This window comes from Polypterus senegalus, chromosome 5, assembly GCF_016835505.1.
Source record: "Polypterus senegalus isolate Bchr_013 chromosome 5, ASM1683550v1, whole genome shotgun sequence".
Taxonomy (NCBI): domain Eukaryota; kingdom Metazoa; phylum Chordata; class Cladistia; order Polypteriformes; family Polypteridae; genus Polypterus; species Polypterus senegalus.
In genome coordinates this window covers 99,901,392-99,913,351 of record NC_053158.1, presented here as the reverse complement: position 1 = coordinate 99,913,351, position 11,960 = coordinate 99,901,392, and the positions used below count along the sequence as shown (strand labels likewise).

General features: G+C 35.2%; 1 long non-coding RNA gene across 1 annotated transcript; it reads left to right on the top strand.

The window, feature by feature from the left end:
• Positions 1-6,715: 6,715 nt before the first annotated feature.
• LOC120529990 lies at positions 6,716-7,228 on the top strand. Its single transcript, XR_005633852.1, has 2 exons — positions 6,716-6,932; positions 7,162-7,228. It is a non-coding gene; the product is annotated as an uncharacterized LOC120529990 (long non-coding RNA).
• The last annotated feature ends 4,732 nt before the right edge of the window (positions 7,229-11,960 follow it).

Here is an 11,960-nt window from a genome sequence, read left to right as displayed (position 1 = left end):
ACTTTATTTGTCCCCAGGGGGAAATGTGGCTTTTCACAGAACCTTTTAAATAAATAAATAAATACATACATACATAGATATATAAATAAATGCATAAACACACTTACTATGGTCTGAGCACACACCAGAATGACTAAAACAAAAGAACCTTTTAAAAAGAATGAAACCTTTGATGTGGTAGTCCCAGTGAAGCATTAAGCAGGCATATTGCTGCTGGTATAAACAAGCTCCAGTAGTGTTTCTTGACACACTTCTGCTGAATAATTCATTAGCTGAAAGTACTCAGCATTACGGTCAGAGAGGAGATGTGCAGCATTGTTTATAATGGCACTTAGTTTTGTTTTAATTCTCTGCTTCACTACGACTTCCAGGGAGTTCAGAAAGCATCTCATAACTAAGTTTGCCTTTTTAATTAGCTTGTTAATTCAGTGGCCCTCTTTTGAAGTGATGTTACCAGCCCAGCACACCACAGAGTAGAAAATTGCACTGGGCATCACAAGAGTTGAAAAAGATGTGAAAGATGCCACTTCCGACTGAAAGGAATGCAGTCCAACTAAGGAATTAGAGATTGCTCTGCCTTTTCTTATATTGTTCCTCTGTGTTCTGAGACCAGAGCAAATTGTCATTATTGTGGACCCCAAGTACTTGCCGGAGTGGACCACTCCCTGAACAGCGACCACGTTTAGATGCTCTTTGGTGCGGTAGAAGACAATAACCAGTTCCTTGGTCTTGCTGATGTTAAGATGCAGAAAATTCTCTTTGCACACAGACACAAAGTTCTCCTCCTATACTCTGTCTCATTCCCTTTATCAATACACCCCATAAGTGTAGAATCTTCTGAAAATTTCTTCAAATCCAAATTGAACTTATTTTTTTTACACAAGCTCATCTAACATTTCAGTTGATTTCCTTTTAGAAGAAATTACTCTGTTCATATATGGTCTTGAGGGAATGTAGATGATGAAAGTGTTCCAAAACATGTGATGTTACCAAGAGGATTAAACATTCGATGTTTATATGAAATGTGCAATAATATGAAAAATGAAAATTTTGTGAAGTTGTACTGTTTAATGGATTCAGTTTCTGGCAAATTTGTATAAAACGTAACACTATAAGATCGTGTTAAGCTTTGCGTCTCATAAACTGATTTTCATTACTCAAGTGTATTTCTGTTATGCATGTTCACTGCTAATATCAAGATCTAATGATGGCTGCACCAACTCCTTAAAATATCTACTTTTGCATGTATAAAAAGAACTTTTACCATACTGGCAAAGGAGATATCTTAAATCTATTGACTGAATTGTGACAAGGCATACATCTAAGAATGTTTCTAGAATAACGTCAACGTGCTAAAGGAGAGGCTTTAAGTGTTCTTATGTGGTTCATCTGATGGAATTCTGAATCTCATTGAAATAAACACATTTTTTGTTCTTGTAGATGAGTAAATAGCCTTCTCGGGTTCCCTTAAAAACACTTGACCATTACACTCCCTTTCATATTCCCAGTAAAGTATTGTTTTCTGCTCTGTCAGGTCTCCAAACATGCAGATCTGTTGGGATAAAGCTTCTTTAATTTCACTTTGCAGTCACAATATCAGTCACATAGATAGAGAAATAAGGTAAAACCATAGTTTAAGAACTTTAAAAATGTGCCTATTACTTGTTTAACCTGAATTAACAAGACCTAAATAAAGTCGTCTTTTGGTCTGCATAACGCTTATAAATTATCAGTGGATTCACAGCTCTGTGGATTGTGGCATATTGACATAATGGTAAAATGACTTGTTAATAAGAAGCATTAACGGTCTTATTCTGAATGTGTAATATCAAGATGTAATACCAAATGTGTCAGTAAAGCCACCTCAGACCACTCCAAAGTGAAGTTTTGTTAGTAGCTCACATTGCAAAGATGAATAAACACTTTACACTGATGGCTTGTAAGTGTTATGAACACCCAAAGAAGGATTAAGTTCCTGTTACATAATAGTAAACAAGGATACCTAAACTAAAGTGTTACCAGGACTAAATAAGAATGTCATTGTTACCTTATCTTCACATTATCTTCTGTATAGCCAAGTCTTTGGATCACTTTCCCATGTTTCCTCCTGCTGGTCACTACCCAAAGTCAGTTAAATTAAGGACCATTCAGTCATGGAATTTTCTTACGGGACCTCAGTTTATGCTAAGTAACTGTTCCTGTTAAGTTCTATAAGGAATATAGTAGTAAGTTTACAAATCATGACTATTCATAAATGACAGATTATTGTTTACTTCTGTAAATTTTACATAAAAGTAAAATTTCACTAATGAAGTACAAGTAAAGGTCGTAATTTTTTTTTATTTAATTAAAGCCATTTTTGCGCAGCAGTTCAAAAGGCAAAACATGTTTACAAAAAACTACTGAACAATGCCGGTTAGTGGTAAAGTTTCCCATATCTCTGCCAAAATCTGACAATGTAAAAGGGTCTACAACTCTATAAGGTGGTCCAGATATAATTATGCAATTTTCATTATGCTATAACTTATTAAGTTTATTACATAGAAAATCATCCGGAAAATCACAGACCATCGAGAATTGTGCGAACTGACGACATGAAGAATCACCTTCGCGTCGAACTGGAATCGTCCCCACATAAATCAAAGTCATCCAGACGATCTGGATCTGCATAATTAGATCTGGACCACCCTGTATAGAAATATCCATCCATCCATTATCCAACCCGCTATATCCTAACTACAAGGTCATGGGGGTCTGCTGGAGCCAATCCCAGCCAACACAGGGCACAAGGCAGGAAACAAACCCCAGGCAGGGCGCCAGCCCACCACAGGGCATGCGCCCACTGCAGGGAGCACACACACACACACCAAGCACACACTAAGGACAATTTAGAATCACCAATGCACATAACCTGCATGTCTTTGGTCTGTAGGAGGAAACCGGAGCACCCGGAGGAAACCGAACCAGACATGGGGAGAGCATGCAAACTCCATGCAGGAAGGACCCAGGAAGCGAACCCAGGTCTCCTAACTGCAATGCAGTAGCGTCACAGTGCCTCCCCCTCTATAGAAATATCCACATTATAATTTTTTATATAATGAAATTTTTATGTAGGAAGTATGGTAGTAAAGCAAGCACAGCTGCATTCTAGCACTAGTAGCACTCTAGGTTTCATTTTCAGCTACTGTAGGTTCTGTGCATGCTTGCTTACAGCTGCTGTCTTACAGGGACACTTGATTTTACCCTAAGTGTAAAGTCTTTTGGGGCAATTTATTCATTTTAATTAAACTACATCTAACCTGTGTATGTTTGACACCACAGTACTCTGATACTTTCTTCCTATATGTGTGCTTACTAAAAATGACATTGACCAAAAATGAACAGATGCAAACAACTGATATTTATTTGAAAATATACTTATTTATAAGTGTAAGATTTATTATATACTTATTTATAAATGTATGTAGCAGTTCACTCCATTTTCTTAACAATAAGTAAAGCAGACCAGCAGTAAAATGAACTGGGAAAGAAATGGTTCAAAGCTACTTTTATTGCCATCCAAATAGTCTTCTTTCTTATGTGCTCACATGACTAGTAAATGCTGTAAAGGAAGGGCTCTAAATTACTAGTCCATATTTAACAGTATTTATGCCAAACCCAAATATTAGAGCAGATGTCAATATGCATTACTATTTAAGGCATCCTTGACTTCAAAGGTTTGATAACCCCCACTACTGCCTTTTCTAAGCTGTACTGGGTCATGGAAAGGAAAAAAACAGCTAATAAAACATGATGCTATATCAACTGTATATACGTATAACATCTACGGAATATACAAACCATTATATTATATTATATTACATATCCATCCATCCATTCATTATCCAACCTGCTATATCCCAACCACAGGGTCACGGGAGTCCGCTGGAGCCAATCCCACGACACAAGGCAGGAACAAATCCCAGGCAGGGCGCCAGCCTATACATATATACTGTATATATATATATATATATATATATATATATATATATATATATACACACACACACGTATATATATATTATGGGGTGCCACACAGGCAAATGCATTGACTTTCTGAATATATAAAGTCAGCGTCAGAATATATAAAGTCAAAACTTGAATATATAAAGTCAGCGCTGGAATATATAAAGTCAAAACTTGAATATATAAAGTCATTCCCGAATATATAAAGTCAGCGTCAGAATATATAAAGTCAGCGCTGGAATATATAAAGTCAACAACAACAACAACAACAACATTTATTTATATAGCACATTTTCATACAAACAGTAGCTCAAAGTGCTTTACATATTAAAGAATAGAAAAATGAAAGACACAATTATAAAATAAAATAAATCAACATTAATTAACATCGAATAAGAGTAAGGTTCAATGGCCAGGGGGGACAGAAAAAACAAAAAAAACTCCAGACGGCTGGAGAAAAAATAAAATCTGTAGGGATTCCAGACCATGAGACCGCCCAGTCCCCTCTGGGCATTCTACCTTAAGGCGCTTTTCCACTGCATAGTACGGCACAGCACGGTTCAGTACAGCTCACCTTGGTTTGGCTCAGTTCGCCGGTTTGCTTCGACTGCAGTTTAGTACCGCTTTAGAGTGGGCGGGATTATTCACGTGTCGTTACAGTTGCGCCGCCTCTACTGCCGTGACACCGTGGAACTTTTACAACAACACGCAGACAACGACAACACTTTAGCTCGAAGACGCGCAAGGGTAAGCATCTAAAAAAAGCACATCACTAGCTAACTTTTATTACTGTTGCAAAGCCTAAAATGAACTTAACTGCCAGTGTAACATTAAAATGCTGATTCTGTATATTACAGATCTTCCACATTTTGCAAAAAAGTCGCCGCAACAGACCATCTGTTTGGACATTTAACCGTGCCTGAGAGTGGTGGGATGTGATTGTTCCCGGTTTTACAAACACTCAGTGGCTGGAGAACTTTCGAATGTCTGAAGAAACATTCATCCACTTATGCAACAAACTGCGTCCAGCGAAGGAGAGACGGGACACAAACTTCCGCGTGTGTGTACCTTTAAAGAAAAGAATAGCCAGTGACGCGGTAATGACGATTTTCTCCGGCCAATCAGTGACCAGCAGAGTTTACACGTCACGTTTTGGTAACGGTTCGGCGCGCTTGGAACCTCGGCTGAGGTGGTACTAAAAAAAGGACCAGGTACCAGGTACTGTTCCCAGTGGAAAACCCCCCAAAAGTGAGCTGAACTGAACCGTGTCGTGCCGTACTATGCAGTGGAAAAGCGCCATAACATAAATGAAACAGTCCTCTTTGGATTTAGGGTTCTCACGGAAGGGCTTGATGATGATGATGGTCACGTAGACTTCTGCCTTTTAATCCGTCCATCATTGTTGGAGCATCATGATGCTTTGAGTAGGTGGAGGTGGCGCAGGCCACCACCACAAGGAAACCGGAAAAAGTCAAAGCTTGTCAATATATATATATAAAGTCAGCACTGGAATATATAAAGTCAAAACCCGAATATATAAAGTCAAAACTTGAATATATAAAGTCAGTGTCAGGATATATAAAATAATTCCTGAATATATAAAGTCAAAACTTGAATATGTAAAGTCAGTGTTGGAATATATAAAGTCATTGCCGAATATATAGAGTGAATCGACTCAGGCACGTGTTTAGTAAACTCTGTGGGGTCCTAATACAGTGAAATTAAATAAGTTAACCGAATGTTAGTCAAAATGTTAATAAAAATAATTTTCAACTAATCTTTTAATAAAACATTTTCGCCTCTTTTTTTTTTTTAAGCGATATATTTAATTTTTCGATGGGCGCGCTATGAGACATTCCTCACAAGACCGACCGACTGTGAGAGAAGTTTCAGAAAAGCGTTGTACAAAAAATACAATAAGAATTAGTAGTTTTTGTATTTTGCAATGGATAGTAACACAGCAAGGCAGGTTGTGAGAAATTTAATTGAAAATGAAGAGTTCATAGATACTATTACAAATGCGTGCAGACCATATCCCCGCCCAAATACAGTAGAAAAAACGGTATCTGAATTGGCTACGTGTTCAACATCAACGGCGCACGCTTCTAGGCAATATCTGACACCTCAACAGGAAGTGAGCAGTATTTTCAGTAGAGGACATAAGGTGCAGTTGCCGGTGTACAATCTGAGAAAGAACTCTCGAGGTTCAGGAGGATTTTACAGGTACGTATAGGCTGTAAAGTTGAAGCGCTGTATAGACAAACTGCCTAAATTAAGAAATTTTCGTTCTTTTCCCCGTGGCGGAGAACAATCAGGCTGTTTATCAAAATGATAACAAAACAGTAAGCTTTTTTCTAATTTAAAGCGTTTTGCCCTTCTACCGGTTGTGATGTTTTTTACAGTGGGACACAGCTTCTTGGACCGGGAAAGCCGTCAGTAGAACATCCGACGTTTTCCAAAGAAGTGGTACTCCTTCCAGATGCTGAAACCCATAAAGTGCCCAGAGCTGCAATCAAAGTTCGAGTCTGGTCATATTAAGTCAGCAGTGGAATTCCAAGTGTGTTGGGATGAAGGCATGGTGATGAAGGCTGTTCGTGAAGCGTTCAAGCCAAAGGTTGATACTGTACATGCGAGTTAGGATTGCATTTCATTTTGTATATTTCTTGCGCTGAAAGTGCATATGTTGTAAATGTAAAATTTAATAAACAATTGTTTTATATTTTATATCTAATTGTAATTATGTATTACGTTATCTATCAATTTTTTATCTTAGGCTTCAAATTTTACTTGGATGTCACAGCAAACTGGTGGTGCCATCCTTGACGAGCCTCCAAACTTTAAATGGCTTTGTGATTAAAAAGATATTTCATCAGAAGTCTCTATATGTAAGACCAGATACAACACTGTTGACTTTCCCTGAGGCATCTGTAAGTTTGTATTTTAAAAACGGTTTTATAATGGACATCAATTTATATTTGGAAATTGTCCCTGTAACTAATTAATGTTACAGATTTGCACGTGCTGTATTCTTAATTTAACTTAGGTAGTTACCAAAGAAATGTTTTGAAAATTTAAAAACAAAGGTTGTGGAATACTTTCATTGATAAATTTAAATATTTTTACATGTGATGTTATTATTAATATATTTTATTTTAGCCATCAGATTCTGAAAGAGAAATAATTGAGGAGCAGAAGAGTGAAAGAGATCTTGAATCTTTAGAAATATGTGAATGCTTTAATATCAATATACAATGACTTGGGTTGGCACAGCTTAATATAATAATGCACTGTTTTCTAAAATAAACTGACACCAGTTTTTCACAACATTGGTAAATCTAATAAAGATGAATAGATGTGAAGAGGTGTTACAGGTGTTTTCTATTTACAATATACATAGAACTTTGTAATTGTCCCAGTTTATACTGTTTAAAATTTAAAAAGTATTTGTATTTATAAACACCTTTCTTATACAGTACACCTTTGTTTTAAGTTTCTTTCTTACCTGTTGTCCACTTTTTGATGTTTTACTGTGTTGTGATTTAATCATAAAATATAACTTTAAATTGTAAAGGCAAGTTTTTAAAAAAGAAACCCACCATTATATAGTGTAATTTTCAATGCTATTTCACCGCTCTGAGAGTCTAAGTTCAGATCATGGCCCGATAATCATGTGGAATGTGTGCATTCTTCTTTGGGCACTCTAGTTTTACTGCAATTTTGTCAAAGTATGAGGGTTAGGTTAATAGACAGTTGTAATCTATGTTAGTTATAATGATCATTTGTGAGTGAGTTTAACCCACACTGACCTGCCAAATGCCGCCAGGTATGGCTCTGGTGTCCTGAGTGTCATTTTCTTTATTAAATAGATTCAAAGGTGCATAGTTTAAAGCATTATTAAATTTGTTACGTTTCTACAATCATATTTATTTTCTATTTATCATTATAGAAAAACAGAAGTGATGCCATTGATGCAATAAAAATTCATAGCACCGGAAAAATACAAGAGCAGTCTACTATGTCTCTTAATCAAGGTGAAATTTTTACTCCCCTTGCACAAGACTTTAATGAGACATCAGGGGAGATTTACAGGTGGGTTACTGTTTAGAAATGCCCCCACAATATGCTTAAGAATAAAATGTTTTTTACATCAAAGATATTTGTGTTCCGGTCAGAAAAATGCCCAAAGTCATCTTCTTGTCTTAAAGGTGATTTGTTTTCACTGTAGTAACTTAGAACAGAAATGCTGTGGTTTGAAATGTCAAATTTGAAATACTGAATTGTGTGAAATGTAAAATTTTACTTTGACATTTTCCTCAAGTGAAGGAAACAAGTCTAATCCCAGGGTTCTTCTGGCAGTCCTCTATATGTTGTTGTAATTTTTAGAACATGTTCCAATTTTGAAAATAATTAAAAAACACAGCAGAACGTTCAATGTTTGGTTTATTTAGTTTATTTAGCCTTTCTATGGAAGTCTAAGTGGTTACTTTTTTAAATAACTCAGATATAATATTTTCAATGCAGTTTATTTTTGTATAACATTCTTCTTGGAGTGTAGGCATAGAGTACTGGTTCTCTAAATGCAAATGCAGACTTTACAAATGACTGTTTATATAATGGTTGCACATACAGATATAGAATTGTTTTAAACAGACAGGAAAACAAAACAGTCTGAAATCTTGGATAGTGAAGGGAAACTGATTGTGTTGACAGGTCTAAACAGAGAGGTTATAGTTTTGTGCTTTAATTAATTAAATTGCTCAATTTTCAGAAGCTGTTTATACTTAAAGAAGATTGTTTGATTAAGGTTTTACTATTAATTCTATTTCTGTTCACTTCTAATTCAGTCTTCCACTTTTTTTGCTTTCAACCCATACTAAACATAAAAAAGAATTTCGTTATTTGCTTCATCATGTCATATGTTAGGTATGTTAGGCAAGGAAATGGAAAACCAAAATAAGTAAAGTAAAACTGAAACTGACAGGATGCAATAATTTGTTCCAAGTGTTTGACAGTGTTTTAATTTAAGTGAAGTGAACATAAAAATGTTTACACATTCAAGCACATTAAAATTATTTTCTCTCATTTGATTACTTTCCTTGTTGTCAGTATTTGAGTGCACTTTGAAACAGTTGTGACTTTTCATACATGAATTTTGAATAAATTTGTATACAAATGTATAAATATTTACTTAAATTCATATATTAATATCAACAATATGTTGTCCACTGTATGGGGTGGCACCTTCAAAGAACATTCTGTTGTCCTTTAAACTTGTTAATAGTTTGTTTACATTTGCCAGAATATTTTGGAGGTATCAAACTAAACAGTAAAACATAAGCTACAGAAACCAATGTGCACAATGTGTCCAACAATTGTTTGTGGAAAGATTTTACCATTTGATTAAAAGTACAGATTGTCAGTATACTAGGGACGTTTTTGTATTACTTTAAGAGTCCTACAAAATAAAGTTTAAGTTTTGCTTTGATTGTGAATAATTAATATTGTGAAATTAATATTTTCCTCTATGAACATTCTTTCCATATAGTGACTATGTTAACCTTCTTGAAAATGAAGAATACTTGTCTGAAGATTCCGATATTCAAGAAGCAATTAGCAGATCATTGATGGAAGAGACACTTAAAAGCCAGCAGTATATTGAACCCCAAATATTTTAAAAACATTTTTCACAGACAGTTTAAATGTATTGTTTAGCTGTAAATGTTTTATGATGTGTTCAATCAATGTATCTTTGGAATTTTCAGTAGACTGCTAGTCATAGCAAAAGAAAGCTGTAGGCCTGTAAATGTATATAACTTACTGTAGGTGCAGTTGCGACAGGATATTTCAGCATAAGTCCTTATGTAGAATCTTAACCAAGCAATATTTAAACTTTACAGAGATACTTTATTGTCTGTTGAGCAAATACTGATGCCACTTACCACTGCAATAAATGAACATGAAGTTAGTCGGTTCAATATAATGCGAAGAAATGTTTGGGATGGCACAGTGAGAGCAATGAGTAGACCAAACTTTACTCCAAAAAAAAGAATTGATGTGAAATTTACAGACGATATTGGCATTTCTGAAGGAGCAGTAGATCTTGGTGGTCCAAAACGTGAATATTTTCGCTTATGCCTGAAATATTTGAAAGATTACAGTGGCATGTTTGAGGGTGCTTCAGGGAGCAAACTTTTAAGTTGTAATTCAGCAGGTATGTTTGCAAAATTCTTTTTACTTTATTAGTATTTGCCTAATGCCTTTATCCAATAAGATGAAAAATTTTGAGACAATTCATTCCATTTCTTTTTCAATTGTAGCCCAGGTAGGTGAAGGGACTTGGTCACATAATGTCAGTGGTGGCATTTAAACCTACAACCTCAGAGTTTGACGTACAAATCCTTAACTGCTTGACTAAGTTATCCTTCTAATGGATTTTCATATAACTAAATGTTTTGCTTTTGTGACTGATTTGTATAAAACCTTTTTTATCAATCTTTCATGCAGCATTAAAGGAAAATGGCTATTTTTTTGCGGGACAACTGATAACAATGTCTGTTGTGCATGGGGGGCAATCACCGTGCTTTTTCTCCCCAATTCTTTATAAATCCTTGGCCAAAGGTCCAGAAAATACTGAAGCAGAAGTTTGAGGATATTCTTGATATTGATATTCGCAATCAACTTACAGAGGTATGATCAACACAACAATCTGTTTTTTTTATTTTATTTCTGATAAAATAAGTGCCTATTGGGGCCAATGCTGAACAACAGCAAAAAGCATCAGAAACATGTGAAAAAAATCTTATCCACTTCAAGTCATTTACTATGCTCACAATGTCTCAAACACACATGTATTTGTACTGAAATTTTGTTAAATAAACCACTTCCAGAAAATAATATCATGAATGAAAATGTTACATACTCAAATGCGAGCAACCATTTCAATTGAAGAACTGCATACTTCCTTAATTCAATGGTCATAAGTCCAGCCCAATAACCGCATATTCACTTGCAAACATTGTGCTTCATGTTATATCAACACTGCAAAGTGCTCCGAGAGACAAGTACAATTGAAGATTAAAAGTTAAACAAAAGTGTGTGAAAACAATACCAGGAAAAGAGTCTGCCTCATGCTTGTGCACATCTGAGATGCTTCAACAAGAAGAAGATCAGTTCAACTCTGCAGTTTCACAAACTGATGCAAAATAATCCCAAGGTACTCCTGTGTGGCTCAGCGCTATGAAAATAAATCTAATAATGTTATGTAGGTCTACAGTTTTAAATACTCACTCATGGTTCAACATGTTCCATTTCAATTCACGAGAGCATTTTACAGAAGTGATTTATTTAACAATATATTAAAGTACATGGGACATATGATGTGATGACTTAATGTGGATTATGTGACACTAGTAGGGTGTGATTTTTTCATTGAAGATTTTATACTCTTTTCTGTTGTACAATGTTGCTCCCCATAGATGGCAGTTCTATCAGAAGCTTTATATCCTCTCTGCATAAAAACTTTAGATTAAAAATGATCTGTGCCATTATCAACAACTACATAGGGTAAGCAACAAATTACAAAAAAAAAAATGGATAGTGCATTCCTTTAAATTTCTTGAATAATAAGTAATCCATACTACAGTCCACTGTTAAAGAAAGGGTAAGTAACAATCACAATTACATAGTTTACATTTGGTCCAATTTGTAAACAAAAAGTACCGTAATTTAATACTGTTTAATCCTTCTAGATAAAAACAGCTACATCAGACACACAATAGCAAGTGGCTATCAGTAGAGCATCCTGCATTTTAAGCCTTTCCGGGTGTTTCAGAAAAATCACCTTGGAAAATAAAGGAGCTGTTACCAAAGATGTGGCACATTGGTATGTGTTACAGAGAACAATTTAAAAGGTATAAATATTAATTTCATTAAATAAATATGTATTCCTTTTTATA